Source organism: Macrosteles quadrilineatus, unplaced genomic scaffold (assembly GCF_028750875.1).
Source record: "Macrosteles quadrilineatus isolate MER2022 unplaced genomic scaffold, UCM_ALF_1.0 Scaffold_2__2_contigs__length_208266976, whole genome shotgun sequence".
In the NCBI taxonomy this organism is placed as follows: Eukaryota; Metazoa; Arthropoda; class Insecta; order Hemiptera; family Cicadellidae; genus Macrosteles; species Macrosteles quadrilineatus.
This window is the reverse complement of record NW_026542595.1, coordinates 126,752,327-126,768,482: the sequence shown is the minus strand read 5'-3', so window position 1 is coordinate 126,768,482 and position 16,156 is coordinate 126,752,327. Positions and strand designations below refer to the sequence as shown.

General features: G+C 36.0%; 1 protein-coding gene across 1 annotated transcript in view; it reads right to left on the bottom strand.

The window, feature by feature from the left end:
- LOC128986832 (eukaryotic translation initiation factor 5) overlaps positions 1-14,407 on the bottom strand; it is a 29,061-nt gene extending 14,654 nt beyond the window's left edge. The window contains exons 1-2 of the mRNA XM_054407386.1: positions 14,308-14,407; positions 14,033-14,169 (exon numbers count right to left, since the gene is read on the bottom strand). The gene's annotated coding sequence lies outside the window, so the exon portion shown is untranslated. The remainder of the gene's footprint in view (positions 1-14,032; positions 14,170-14,307) is intronic.
- Between the last annotated feature and the right edge of the window lie 1,749 nt (positions 14,408-16,156).

Here is a 16,156-nt window from a genome sequence, read left to right as displayed (position 1 = left end):
CATGACGTAAAATGTGTACGCAAATAAAATTGTCTGTAGTATGTATTTTGTAAATTACGATATTGTTGTTAAACTACAGCATAAGGAGGGTACAAATCTTCACATTCGGAAATTTGATTTAATTTTGAAATATTATTGTTCTAAATGTCAAACGACATTTACGACATCCCCTCACGACCCCTAAACGACAACCCTTCATAAGTAAACCCAAGTTAATTTTCGTAAAAATTATTTCTTGTAAAGGGTAAACTCATATTTAAAATGCACGTGTTATTTTAACACCGAACAAACAACCGACTTTGTTTTATTTTATTTATTTCTATTATTACAATGCTGCAAAACAGGATAAACCCAGTTACATTGTAGCATAGTAGCATTGTCTGCATTTTGCGGATGGCTACATGACGTGTGCGATTTACCGTCAGTTTGTTCCTAGGCGTATATAATAACAAAACCAAATTTACTTATTTCTTTGTGGGTTTGTAAGTGCCTGTGCGTGGAACCATAGAGTATAGGAGTAGACAGTAGAGTAGAATAGTGTCTAGGCCTACTTCTTTAATCTTTTAGTGGAACGTACCGAGGTGAAAGCATACGATACAAGAATGAAACGTACTAGCGATAGCGCGCCGAAAATGTCCTCGAACATCGATGGATAAAAAATACACTTTTTTAAGGGAGGACCAAACGTATCAATTTCGTTACATGGTTTACAATACAATTTTATTCACATACGCTACTAAACCATGTTTTCATTACCATATCTGAAGCCTTTTCCACAATTGGTTGAGTTTTAAATCGTACATTTTGTTGCAACTAATTGGCCATACATACAATTAAGACACGTTACATAACAAACCAATAACTCCACAATAGATATTGAGACGTTATATAACCTGAGATCGATGCGATAACGTCGAACGAATCAATTGCGTAAAAGCCCGTAAAACATGGCTAAATATACACCAGTGATGGTTATCAATGTCAAACAATAACTTAAGAATGCACAGCACCAAAATAAACGCAATGTGATCGACAACATACAGCGGTCGATTAACTTAATTGTAACATCAAATCGGTATCGATTCCTGCAATTCGTGTGTTTCTTTAAGAAGATCAACTATTTTTACCCAAATCAAAGACATTGCCGTGATGTTTAAACCGTCTCCAAAGTATCCCAAAGTCAATATATACTAGTACAGTATTCCAATACTAAGTACTAAATTAAAATGAGATAACATTGAAAAGTGCATTACCTTGTATCATATAACTTTATAAAACTTCGAGACTATATAAGTAAACTAAATATACAGGGTGTCCCTAAGGCCTTAACACCAAACTCTAAGAAATGGTTCCCTGGGTAAAAATAAAGATAGTCCAAGAAATATATATTTCCAAAATCACAACATGGTTACAGCAAAAATAATAATTTACAAAAATTAAAGTCGTAGGTTTTGACGTTTAGCACTTTCATAATGCATTTCTGGGCGAGTCGAGTTTCGATTTATTTACAGTAAAACGTGATAAAACTCAATAAAATTTGTTTTAAAACCAATTCTGTTCAAGCACAATTTAAAATAAATCACGAAACATTTAACTCACCAATTGTATTCATAATATAACGGAACCGCCATTTAAACCATCAACAAAACTCAAACTAGGTACAAACAAAAACTGCATAAGCAATGAAAATTTATCGAACAAAACTTAAAAGATTCATTATTCTTGGTTAAAGACCATTTCATTAGTTTACGGAGCATAAATCAAAACGCAAAGCAAGTTCAAGGCGACGAGGCAACGCGACGATGCAGTTGCAGATACAGTGAAGGTATCAAGAAATCAAGGTTTGTCGGTCTGTGACAAACAGCTGTTAGTGCTGCTACCTGTCGGCGTCACGACGAATGACGTACACAGGGGGATTACGTCATTCAATTACGTCCGTGTAATGTACAAACAGCTGATCACACTGATATGAAACAAGGCACAGTTTATTACCATAGATTAAACATCCACATTCCTCCTCATAGATCCATCTTTGTGGTTCAGCTGAAGACAATATATTTATCTATACAATAGCGTTCTACGTAACATTCTTTTTTTGCCAGTCCTACTTGACATATTTTACAGTTGATGTGCCATTGCTATTAGCGCAAGGACGAATGACACTAAAATATTATTTCCTTTCGAGCTTCCCCCATGGAGTTTATTTCTATAGTTCAGTGATGAGGAACAACTTTCTTTATGGGGGTTGAAATAGGATTTTCAACAGCCGATCCTTAAGTTGGATGTTTAACCACGGTCAGATTGTAAACAAGATACGAAACAGTAGTTTATGAAAACGGATTTTAAATAACATGTAAATCACTTTTAATGGTAAAAAACTACCGATTAAAAAATATTTTTTTAAACAATAATGTGACCATAAAATAAAATAATAAGTAAAAGTATCATACCGCGAAAGCTCACACAATTTTTTTTTTTTTAATTATAAATTCTGATATATAAATTCTGACCAAATTCCTTTTGTATATGGTGTAGACCTTTAGTGTGGGCACACTATTTAGTTTCTTTTAGGTCAGTCTCAAACAACATGAAATCACAAATGATGAACGACTTTTATGACACCCAACACGTCCGCCCCCTGCCCGCCACTATCATAAACCCTTCAAATTTATGACAAAAAAACGACAATCAATGTAGGCCTTCATAAAAACCTCATAAAAAGCGCTTCGACTCTTGTGGCGTTTAACCCATTATTGACAAGGAGCGTTATTCAAGGATAGTACGGTAAAGCTAGCACATGATATATGTAATTGTTAATTCACATGTTGCAACAGATGGAAGAACAACATTGCCTCATCCGCAACATTCCCCACTCAAAGATTTGCATGAGTTTCGCCCACTGTTAGTGAGTCTAGGAAACACTGCCTCATGCAATTAGGAGCCTCAATGCCAAGAATGTGATTTGTATCTTAAACCACTACGACATGAGCGTATTTGTAAGGGCAAAAACCTGGGAAAGAATACAACTAACACATTCAACAACTACGTAGTTTAGATATAAAACTGGTGGTGACAGTTTGATTCTTCCATTTTTAAGGGGGTCATGCCCATTAACATCATAATACAAAATACTGTAATTTACTTCTCACTGCCTTTTTGTGAAGGGTATAAAATTATCAATTGAGATGGGGACACCACCTAGGCTTGTATTTCCCAAATATGAGTGATGGATGAGAGTAGAGTTGAGATTATCTGTGTAGCCTTGTTACTGAATAAGATCAGCTGTTTCAGCTAGGATCATTTAATTAGAGCCCAATGATCAGGAACAGCTGGGTGTGAGAAATATGGCAGTTAGTCTTTGTTTAAAGCCTACCAATGTGCCTAGATAATGTACAATGAAAGAATAAAATAAACACAGTTGCTCTTTTCCCACAAATTGATGAGTAAAAGGTCAAGGGAATTAAAAAAAAGAGTTATTTTTCATTCAATGTTTAAAGGAGGGATAAGTTTACAAACTGGGTACCGTAGTTTTTCATCGTCAGCTTGTTTATAAGATTGAGGAAATATAGGTAAGGTATTTCTCTATCTCTGTCTACATCTTTACCTTTCTCAAGTTTAAAATGTAAGGGGTGTCTCTGTAAAATATTGATGAGTGTAAATGAATTTAAAACTCTTTTTTCATCGAATAACTATACAAAAACACAGTACCGGTATAGACTTTTCAAGCAACGCTAAGTAGCCTATTAACAATGTTATGCAAAATTACAGTCGATCCCTCACATAAAAGGTTAATGTATAATCAATGTTGACCTTGAAATATACTGAAATACCAGCATGAGAGGTACAGATGGTAAGATAAGCATGCAACTGTTTGATTGTCATTTGCAAGTGTTCAATTCCGGTGTTGAAACAGAATGGCTTATCAAGAACACTTCACAACTTAATCTATAAGTATAAAAGAGGATGTTTGTATATATATATATATATATATATATATGTTTGGCAGTGATAAACTCAGACACCGCTGAACCGATTGCCACGAAACTTGGTACATACGTGTAGAATTTCATGGAATAGGTTTATACACCATCAATTTCGTGATCCGCCCAATCGGCTCCGCCCCAAAGGCTCTGGAGTTTCCCATGTTAACCTTATGAGAAATGGAATTAATTAATCTTAACAGCTGTTTCAATTAAACAAGTTGGTTCTGTTCTATGATGTTCAATAGCATTAAAGTTACAAGGATTACCAACAGGGTGCAGCACTATTATTTCTTTTACATTTATGACAACAACAGCTAATTGGCAACCAAAAGGTGAGTGAGTATAGCGAACGAACTTAAATCTGGAGGCGAGTTAGCGTAGTGAACGAGCTAACCTGATGGCAAGCAAGTGAGCGTAGCGAACGAGCTAACCTGAAGGCAAGTGAGCGCAGCGAACGAGCTCCAACCTAAAGGTGAGTGAGCGTAGCGAACAAGCTCCAACCTAAAGGTGAGTGAGCGTAGCGAACGAACTTCAACCAGGACATGATTGAGCCGAATAGAAAGACCAAAAATATTGTCTACCCTACCCACTAGCATTAATATAAGAGCAATAATAAAGAATCGGTTATCCTTTGTACTATATGTGTTTCATTAGTTGTCGTACGTATTTTAATTTAGCTATAAGCACTTCATATACAATAAGACAATTAAACGTTACGGTACTTAAATTATAAATAGTCAAAGGCATGACAACGTCTGCCGGGTTCAGCTAGTCCCACATAAAAAGTGAACACTTCCAGCACCATTTTCAAAAATTGTAAGCTACAGTATTTCTAATGGTTTTAATAACAAACTGACATAAGAGCCAAATAATTTTTTAAAGAAATAGTAATAAGGAAACTTTGACATTTTACCGTGAATATAGCGTAATAACTGATAGCGAACTTTACTTGCGTGTTTCAATCTTACAGGGCTGACCGAAGGACTAGACAACCTGTTGTAACCTATGCGGCTGGAACATAGACACTGCTCAGCTTCGATGCTGAGAGTTTTTGAAAGAAGGATATTAAGACGAATCTTTAGTCCGGTAAAAGAAGGGGAGCAATGTAGAATAAGAAATAACAAGGAGCTGGATGAAATCCATGGAGAGGATATAGGGTGATAAAATCACTGAGGATAAGATGAATCTGTCACGTATTGAGAATGAGGAATGAAAGAACCTCTAAATTTACTAGATGGTCAAATGCACAAAAGAGAGGCCAAGGAGAATATGGTTGCAAGATGTTGAAGAGGATTTGAGACTTTTGAGAACTGGGAATTGGAGACAGAGAGCAATAAATAGAGAAGTCTGGAGACAAATTGTGATGGAGGCCAAGGCTCGTTGTGAAGTGTAGCGCCAGAGTGCAAGTAAGGTCTGACCAAAGAACTTGATAGTTTTCTGGAGCCTTCCTTTAGCTAGAGAATGTCCCTTTTTCAGTCACATTGTAATTAAAATTTGAAATTCCCTTAACTCACTGCTAAGACAAAACTAACGAGACAAAAGAATGACAAGAAAATGTATACTAGATAATAACAAAGTTGTGATAAAACTTTAATTGAATACTAGTTGAAACAACACATAATAATTATTATACAATGTATTATGCATTCCAATTCAAATAGACTCAGATCCTTCGTCCCACAATGCAATGTAATCACGTTGGTTACGTGTTGTTTTGCAAGAGGCTTGGAAACATTAATGCATAAAACAGCCATAAATTACGAGTGTCTCGCTGGTAGTTTTAAGAAAATGTCTTTCTGCTCACATAACATCTTTACAAGATATATAAAAGGGGAAAAGCGTTTAGACAGATGTCCCCTTGATGAAAAGTGATACTTAAACACCACTGTTTAAAGATAACTAAACAAATGATTACAATAAACCTTTTTTTACAACATTTGAGGAATTTTAAACAAATTAAATTTCTTTGCCACTTAAACATTTTCTTCCCTACAGTCTTCTATTTAAAACTTCATAAAGCGTGAATTATTCTAATGGATGAGATTTTATGGATTTACGATTCTGTTGGAGCAATATTTAACCCTTCAAGATGGTTTGACGAGAGGATTTTCCTTTTAAAAAATTTACTTTGGCTGAAATAAGAAAATATCATCTCGAGATACATAGGCCTATGACATAGCTTGAATCAAACTAAAAATTACAAATGTAAACCGCCATAAAAACCTCCCATGTCAAAGATTTGAAAAAAGCAAGCAAGTCATTCCTTTTACTAGTATTGGAAAAACCATCGTGCAGAGGCTGTATAACATGTCTACAGTAAAATAGTGCCAAAACCAAGAAGCTGTTCCTGGAGTGCAACGTCCCGTCTTTTGCAAGGTCAACTTGCTGCCTCTGCAGCTATATTTAACCCAAACTGATTTCCATGTCCGACCATCCATGAAGTCAAGGATGGCTAAGTAATATTCACTGGTTTGCTCAAGCCTACATGACTGTACAATTGGGGATAGTAATTTCAACCAACTATAAACATGATTACCAATTAGGCTAGCTATTTATAATAACTTTGGTTATTTGATGTAGGTTTAGCAAAACCTTACAATAAGAAAACCACCTCATGATTGGGATGCACACGTTTCTTTTATTTTGATTTTATTTACATGCTTCAATACAGTGTTTAAAAGCACTTAGTGCACTTAAAGTTTTACTTGAGTTGCTACATTTTTTTCCCCCGTTTGCTTAGTAAGGGAGGATTGTATTGAGAATAGTACTGGTTTTAAGGTAATCTAACAGGGTGTCCACAGAAATTTTGTCATCAATTTCCCTGACTTTCCATGACTATCCATGACCATTACCCATTGATTTCCATGACTCATGAACTTAACTCAAAAATTATAATATACCGTACACACATGAATAATACTGCCTAGACAAGTTATTTCACAGAAAATATTGAAATATATTGTATTAACAGATAACAATGTAGTAAAATAGGTAGAGGTCGTGCAGAACAAGGTGAAGCCTGAGATTTTCGGCGGGAACGGTCTAAAGCGGGGAAATCCATGGTGGGGGTAGGAGACGAGCCGATCGTCACCTCGCATAGCGACACTTCCCCCGCCACACCACTATTCCCCTCCAAGCTTCACCTCTTTTTCAATGGAAAGTCATTGAAAAAAATTATGGTCATTGAAAGTCATGGAAAAATGCTAAAATAGTCGCGGTTACGGCCGACTAAAGCATTGAAAGGTCCCCCCTGAAATCCATCCATCATTGGGGATTTCCATGACTTTCCATGACCATAATTTTTTTCAATGACTTTCCATGACTATCCCTGACTTTCCATAATGTGGACACGCTGTCTAAGGTTAGGCTACATTTCTGTTCAATTGCTGGCATTAAATTGTTTATGAATTATTTCACTTTTAATGCAAAAAGTGGTATTAATGCTTGGTTAGTATTAGACTAGTTTGAAAGTGTAAGCATGACCTTGATCACACATTATTCATATTCATGTCAATCAGCCTTAATTTCTAGTTTTTCATTGTAAATCAAAAAAGATATTTACTATTAATTCAAGCATTAAAAAACCAATATTTTTAAATTTGTCGTAGATGCAGTTGTTAGGTAAACTGTTATGATTCATATAACAGGTAACAAATGGATCTACGACAAATTTAGATATACGGTAATATTTTAGATATACGCTATTTTCCAAATAAGGTACATTTTTTCAGTAGGCCCTACCTTCAGTAGGTTTTCAGTAGGTTTTTACTATTTGGCTGGAGATTGGTTCCGAGACAACTATTTTAAAGGTAGTAGTCTAAAAAATACTTTGACAGATCACAGCACACTCTCAAGCATCAAAGCCCTGATTATTCGAGCGCTCAAATTGTTTTAGGCCTCTATCTTAAGAAAGATAGAAAAAGATAGGGGGGGAACTCATTTAAAACTCACACTGTGTATATATTAGAGGCATAAATATATAAAATGTCATTTTAAGTTGGAAAGAATAGCCTAATTATATACGTAATTAAATAACATATACTTCTGTGTAAAGTAAATTGAAAATAATGGGTCGCCGGAATTTGACCTCCCAATGATCGTCGACGTCACACCTGGAGGGGGTATAATTCCACCCCATATAGGGGCCTACACTGTGATTTTAACTAAATCTAATCGATTTAATTTGGGTAAGTCAGTGAACCGGATAGTTATTAGAAATAAAAAAGAGCAGGAGATGTACGGCCCGGAATTGTACCTCCTGCCAAAATCAAATTATTTATGTCTGGAGTGAAATTTTACCCCCCCCCCCACCCGGCTTTGACAGGTAGCTTGGCTTGTGTACAGGGTGGAATCCCCCCCCCTGTAGGCTAAGTAACATCTTCAATAGTCTTTCGATAAACTTAAGTTGTATGATTAAAATGAAATAGTAGTGAATGCTTTCTAAAGTGACATATGTTAGAGTGATCTAAGATCTTTAAGCTTGTACAAAAAATAGTGATTGTTCTAAGGAAATAATTAGTTGTGAAAGGTTCAAATATATTGCTTCACTATTTTACATCTCCTCAGACGATATGGATACTTTAGTAAATTCTTTTTAACCTTGAACAACCTGATTACATGATTGCTTGGTTTGTTTTAAAACTAGTGTTATTTAATAAAACTGTTTACAAAATTCACCTCATAGGCACATTGAAAATTCATAGGATTAAAGCCCTAAGTCAATATTTTTCTAAACCTTACAAGTAGGCCCACACTATAGAATATAGAATTTCTGATTATAAACTTTGCCCGTGACAACCTCCCCAATCGACAAGTTTTATGGCAATCTGATGAACAATATCGTAACGCACAAGGGACTAACAGACACAATAGATGACATAGGCCTATATTGGATTAATTTTATTTCAGTTTGAAATAAAAATCACATAACCCTGGAACAGCCTGAGTTAATCAGGAGTGTACTGTACTACACATCATAGAAAAAATATACATAGATTTACGTCTAGCCTACTTATAGCTTATTGTTTAAGTACCTTAAAACTTCTAACTTCTCTGAAAAAATCTACTGCAAGATTAAGAAATACTTTTATCTACAGCTACAAAGTCTCTCTACAGGCAAGAAGTTAGTCATTACTTTTAAGCAACAATACTAACAAAATTGATTTGCAGGATTATTATTTTATTTCCTTTAAAATACTATTTACTATTTTAAAATCAAGTATAAAATTCAAAATATGTAGCCTACTGGAGCGTGAAAATAAATACACCAAATGACAGCCTTTAAAATCGAAAACTTACTTTTCTAGCCTGGTGTACTAGATTTTTTCTTTAGTTTGCACAAAAAAATCAAATCTTGAACCATACGTCAATAAGTTCAACGATGTCTGAATAAATTGGCCAAAGACGGAAATCTATAAAAAGGGGTTTTAGTTTTTAAAACTATAGGCTAGTAGAAAAGCTACTATGGAAACTAGTAAATACGGGCTATTCAGAAAGTAAATTATGTTTTTGTCGATACCCCTCCCATTTCATACTGGCCCTTTCTTTACCCCCCCCCCCCCACCAAAAAAATAAAACGTAGCCACATGCCACTGCAAGACGTAACAGAATCTTGGTGTCTGGACATTAGGCCTAAGTTGCTCAATCAGAATCAAGTTAATACTGTTCTAATGAAATGGGGACCATACAATGTAAGCCTAGGTATTTTAAGCCAAGTATGAATGGAGGTAAGTGTAGGATGAGTGGCGCGATCTTGTAGTTTTGATAGTGACTAAGGCCGACATTCCTTAGACACAGCTGTTAATTAATAGCCCATACAGCTAATGGCAACTAAGGGACCTACAGTTTATTGTGGAATCCGAACCACATTTTTGCCTTGGTATTTACGAATTGGTCTAATTATCAGGATAGTAGGCCTACTGCGGATAGTCGTAGTACTCACCCGTGCGGACTTATGTGAGAAAGTCTAGTTACAATGGCTGTTTGAAATGTTTGCCTTAATTAAAATCTGGCAAACTATGTAAGTGTGTACAGTAACTTAATAATGTTTTAAAGGAAAAAAATGGACTGATTGAAATTTATGAAGTGTATAGGACATTATCATCACTGAAGATTGAATGCGTCACTGAATAAAAAATGGATGAATAAATGTTCACGATGAAGAGCAAAGATGAATACCCAGCATAGTGACCGCAGAACAAGTTTAAATGCAAAAGTCAGAGATAACTGATGATTCAAAATAACAGAACCCTCAATTTGCTTCACACCTAATTGTAAGGCTACGATTATACTAGGACGCTGGTGTTCGAGAGGCTAGCGTCCCACTTCGAGCAAAAAACGACGTGATTTGTGTTGGGATGCTAGCCTCTCGGTCTACCATTTTATTTCAATGTTTTGTCACTTTTTGTTTATATATCTATTTAAATATCATTAGGTTTAACGAGTAGGCTACCCAGGTTTGCTGCTTCAGGGAGGCTAATAAAGTGTGTTTTTAGTAAAATACAGTATTAATAGCTTAGTATAAACCAAATTGGCCAAGTTTCATCAAAATATATCCATAGACAAGCAAATTCCAAAAGTTAACAATATTTTCTATAAGAATAAAATGGGAATTTTTAATTTACACTTTTTTGAAATTAACCGTAGCCTAACTAATAACCGTACAAAAACACTTTATTATACTAAATTATTTGTTTTTAAAAGCTCATTTTAATTGTCTAGAGAGAAATTGGGATTTTTTTTGTTTTAGGTACCGGTACTGTCGGTAAAAAATTACAAAACCCTTTTTTAGTTTTTACCCCATAAAACCCCGTTTAAAAGGTCTGTTGTTCATCCTGGTTCCCGAAGTTTATCCTACCCTCACCTTTAAGCCACAAATTACTCAAGTTATGGTGTTTGCGGCCATATATATTATACCGTATTTAAATCTATACGAACAGATGGTGTTTTTGGCCTCTGGGGACATAAAATCGAAAAAGTAAATCGGCCCCGGGTCCAGGTCTTACCATGCGACCTATGGTAATAGTGTATTCCCTATCTTTGCGCGTGTGTCGAAAGAGAGCGTCTCGGATGCTAGCCACCTAGTATAATTTGCCACATTTGAACCAATGCCCCACAACCGATTTTGTGCATCCCAAGAGGTTTTTACAGGCTATAGCTTAAAAATTTTGCTAAAAAAAATTGAAGATGTACCTTTGAACTTAACTTACCAGTAATGTTCAAACCTGTAATTTATTTAAGTTAGGCTAACTGGTAGGCCTAATTTTTTTTAGGCCAATATTTTTGCTACAGTTACAACTGAGAGTTCATTAAGTAGGGGAGAGTGGGGCACATTTGAATGGTTTAAATTTGCCAACATTTTTATACTGTCTGTAAACCAGTGTGGACCAGTCTGTAAAATGTAGCCCTCAAATAAGACAACAGGTTGCATTCATCTCCCTCCATTTCTGATCAGTTCTTAGTTTGTTGTTGGGAAAAGAAGTTTTAGAGCACCACAAGAAAAATTTTTAGCTGTAGGGATTTGTAAATTTTCCATAGAAAAACTACATTACCGGTACAGATAAGCTTGATCCATTTACCTTATGGCTTGTACATATTTAGATACAATTATGCATTTTACATTGATAAATTACAATTCAAGAAAACATAATTTAACTTTTTGCAAAATGGTGCCTAGTGGGGTAGATTTGAACAGGAGTCTGAGGGCCATTTGAAGGCTATTTGAAGACCATGTTTCCCTCTGGTAAGCATGTTGTTCAAATGTACCCCAACTGATTATTGCTGTTTCCTATATAAGACAGTAATGAATAATAATACCGGTAATTTAAGACTATAAGCTTCCTCAACCAAAAATGAGTGTGAGAACTGCACGTGCAGCGAACAAATATTTAATGTTGCTATTAACTTTGCAACATTTAGCGCTACAAATAATATGAATCTATAACATTAAATGAAGAATTAGTTCCAAATAGAAATAACTCACATGAATTTAACAATTTCTGTAAAATAAAAATTTTTATTTCACTTAGTGTGTTAAATTTTACCCCACCAGTGGGGTATAAACTCTACACTTTAAACCTTCCTAGTCTAACCTAACTTCAAAAAAACGCAATAGTCACGAATCCCCATAAACCGCCCCTCCCATATGCCTAAATAAAATCTGATAACTTAGGTACAGTATCTGCAAAAATCAGTGGTAAGCTGTGGTGTTTTATTTGATCTTTTGTAACATTTGTTTAAGTTAGTAACTTTGTTAGGTAGTATACTGTGGTACTTATTATCTGGAGGCCACCCTGACACAGCACGCTCGGGCGGTTATGTTAGGTTGTGATATAAAAAATATGTTTGTAGAGCTTTCCTCGCTTCATAATGAATCAACCAATACCAGAGTATACTTTCGCTCGCCCAATCCCTTCCAAGTAGGCCAACGTGAGGTCATTGACCGGAGCGCATGCATCACCTGTCACCACCCGTATCTAGTGTGGCAGCCAGAGGTGGCGACACATTCAACTCAATTCTCGCCAACATTGAGAGGACGCTCCTCACCGGACGCTTCAATTTCAGCTGGGAGGCACAAAATCGAGCGTCCGGTGGCTTTTTTAGCATCCGACGCTGGCATCCCTAGTATAATCGCCCCCATTTGATTTAATGCCCTTCTAGCGCCCCAGCGTCCTAGTATAATCGTAGCTTTAGATTTAGGCCCTACACAGTAAACAAAACTTTTAACTGACGTGAGTTAGTTTTCATAATATTTGTGAGCGCTTAAATTATCTTTTTGAAGGTGGTTAAGTTAGCCCTATTTTTATGGTCACGTTAATTGAAATAGATACCAGTAGGTAAGTTAACTTAAAAGTAGACTAAATAAGTAACATACCTAATTCATAAGTTAATGTTGAACTAATATTTCATCCGATTAAGTAAGTTACCCACTTAAGTTAACTGCCTAGGCCTACTTAACTTCACTTTAAGTTAACTTAGGTTATTTAAGTACCACCATTAACTTAACAGGTTATTTGTTTATGGTGGTTGGATTAAATAGCCTTACTGTAACTTTTAAAAGTTAATTATGAAAGAGCAGTGTCTTCTTAAAAGTAGGCCTAGGGGACAGGGGTAGACTTTCATAAGTGAGGCTAAAAACAACCGTATGGGTAATTCTGAGCAATTACTTGGTTAACCAACCCGAAACTTTTTCATATTTTACTAAGTTACGGTCATAAGGATGTTCTCAGAAAACAAGAAACATAATATAATCCAAGGCCCGCAAGGCCATTGTACAGGTTGCCGAGCGATAAGAAGGTTCAAAGTCCACACGATAACAGTGGCTTGCGGGAGACGCGCGGAAGGCCAGTTGTGACAGTACCGTTATGTCAGGTTGTAACATTACCTAGCCTAACCTAACCTTGAATTATCCGTATGTTTCTGAGAACATACTTATGACCGTAGTAAACTTAAAATAGCCTATGGAAAAGTTTGGGGTTGACCAAGTAATTGCTCAGAATTAAGTTACCACTGTATGAAAATATCGTACTTAAGTTATCAATTAAACTTAAGTTATTTGATATACTGTATATCGATTATCTCATTCGGTTGGTTAGGTTAGGTTAACCTAACTTACCAAAATTGATGTAGGGCCTATTTAAGTTAGGGAGTATCAAATGGATCGATAGGTCATTCGGTTGTTTATGGCCCCTCTACTGAAAGTCTACCCAGGTCTAACCTAGTCAGCACGGTCTAGAAAATCTAACCCACCCTCTAAGCAAAGTAGGCCAAGACCAAGTTCCGCCTCATAAAAATTCCTTGAAAACTTCTTTAGCCTTTAAATTAAATACCAAGCCTGCTTTCCATCGCTTGAATATAAAATAACAGTAGGCTACATTTAACTTATTGCAGCTTAAAATGGAGTAGACAATGAATGATGTAACATGCAATATCACTGTCTTCAACCATTATTGCCTACAGTACCCTATTAGTAGAGAAATAGGTTAAGCTCACAACTAAGTAGACCTAACTTACTTAAAATAACAGTCCTTGAAATGACATTGAGTTCTTACCTTTGTGGCTAAGAAAATTCATATAAAATGGTAACGCCCTTCGGGACGGTAGCAGAATACCAGGACAAAATATGTGAGTTGCAGATCACGTAAAAATTTATCGGAACTGGTGGGACACTGGCAGGCCCACCAAAAATCTGGAACAAAACAAGACCATATTTTAGACCACAAACAATTTTGCTGAGAACACAATGGTTGGGAAGGTTACTAAAACGTTTAAGTATTATTATAATTTTAACCAATTTTAGGAGTTAACAATATTGTACCTAACTTACCGTATTTTCAGCAACAATCAGATAACCGATAATATGGCAAAAGATCACGTAACTATTATTAGTAACGGATGCGTCTGTTAGACTACGACTACAATTTCACATAGAGGATATTGGAATTTCCGGAGAACACCTTTGGACAAAAGAGGATGATGATACTGTAAGAAATGTGCAGTACACCACAGCCACCTTTGGCGGCCGTGAATATACACAAAAAACGCATTTAATATATTTATTCCATTTTAAAAAGTAATTTCTCATATAGGATAGTAGCATTAGTAGCTTTGCACAGTACACGAATTGCATCGTGACTGTCAGTAGTGACAGTGTTCAATTCGGAGTCCACCCTGTAAAAAGTCGGAAGCTTTTTGTAAATTATAACCTAGCTGTAAAAAAATGGCCCTGACTAACAAACTAGCTAATCTTAGCATAGATAAAACATACTCTCTTAGTAGATTTCTCATCCTTATATAAAAAGCTGTTCCAGCTGAAGACAATTTTATTGTTAGTTCGTGTACGGTTTATGTAGAGGTCGTGTTTTGTTTACAATTTGTTTCCCGTTATTACAGCCATTTAAAACCTCGATTAACCTAATAATACGATCTAATCATAAAAAATAACTTGTACCCTAGTTATATAACCAAACAGTAAAGCACAAATCAAGAAATTAACCCTAAAATAATGGAAACAAAGTTTCATCGACACTAGCGCCTTTGTGTCACGTACATGAACTAGACACGAAAAACGTGCTTCAAAATTTACAATGGGATGAGAAGTCTATAGTCAGTTTCATTCAAAGCCGGCGTCATTAAGAAGAGCGTAATCTCATCCTTCACTTCTTGAATCTTGATTCATGATTTTGACATAACAATTGAATAAAAATATGAAGAGGATATCCTTCAGTTACTGTAGAATGTCAGTTGATTCCCTTAACGAAACTCCTTAGTTCTTACAGGAGGAGGAAATGTTTCAATTAATTGTATAAATACATTTGTTGTGTATCAAACTTGATGATCACTCCAAAAAGGTCTTCCAGTAGGTTTTTTTTTGTAGTCGGGTGGCAAATGCATCCCGCTGACGCTAGCGCTCCATGACAAATCCCCCCGTCACTAGCGCCGCGCTGCGTCGCTGACGCGACCGTCCGCGTTAAACAGTGCTCAGCGTCCGGCTAACGCGGATTCGTCGACGGCATCCGCGTCCGTATGACTAGGTCCATAAGAACCATTGCCGGGTTGGAGGGGAATCAACATGACGACATCAACGACGTGGCGGCAATAGCGCTCGTATGATATGGGCCTAAGTATGTAAGTTTACCTCTTTGTTTGCATTGCCAGGTTCTTGACGCATGTTATTGAATTTTCAGCTTGATACAATTCAGCACACTTATGTTGCATTATCATCACCATTAGCACAGTGTTATTATTTGTTGAAAATTCAAAAACGATGAACCTGGACAACGCTACCAAAAGGTAAACTTACATTTATAAATTGTTCTTTGAAACTGGGAATACTTAAACAAAAATCTGTAAGAGTACCTAAAAAGTTAAACCTGTATTTTCCTGTCCGAAAATGTAGTGTATTATTATAGCTCAATTCCATAGCACATAGTAACAAAGCAGGTAACAGCGTACTAGCATGTACTATGTAGGAAGACATTCCATCCCCATTTGTAGCCAGCTTTTTTGATCAAAATCGTCGTAGTTGATGTGACTTAAACTTGACAACTCAAACTTAGGGAATGACTTATGATGAGTTATAGCAACTGATATGACCCATTAACCTGGTCAGCAACAAAAAATAAGGTATAAAATAGAATTTTAGACACTAGCGCATTCTGTGACTAGCTCACACA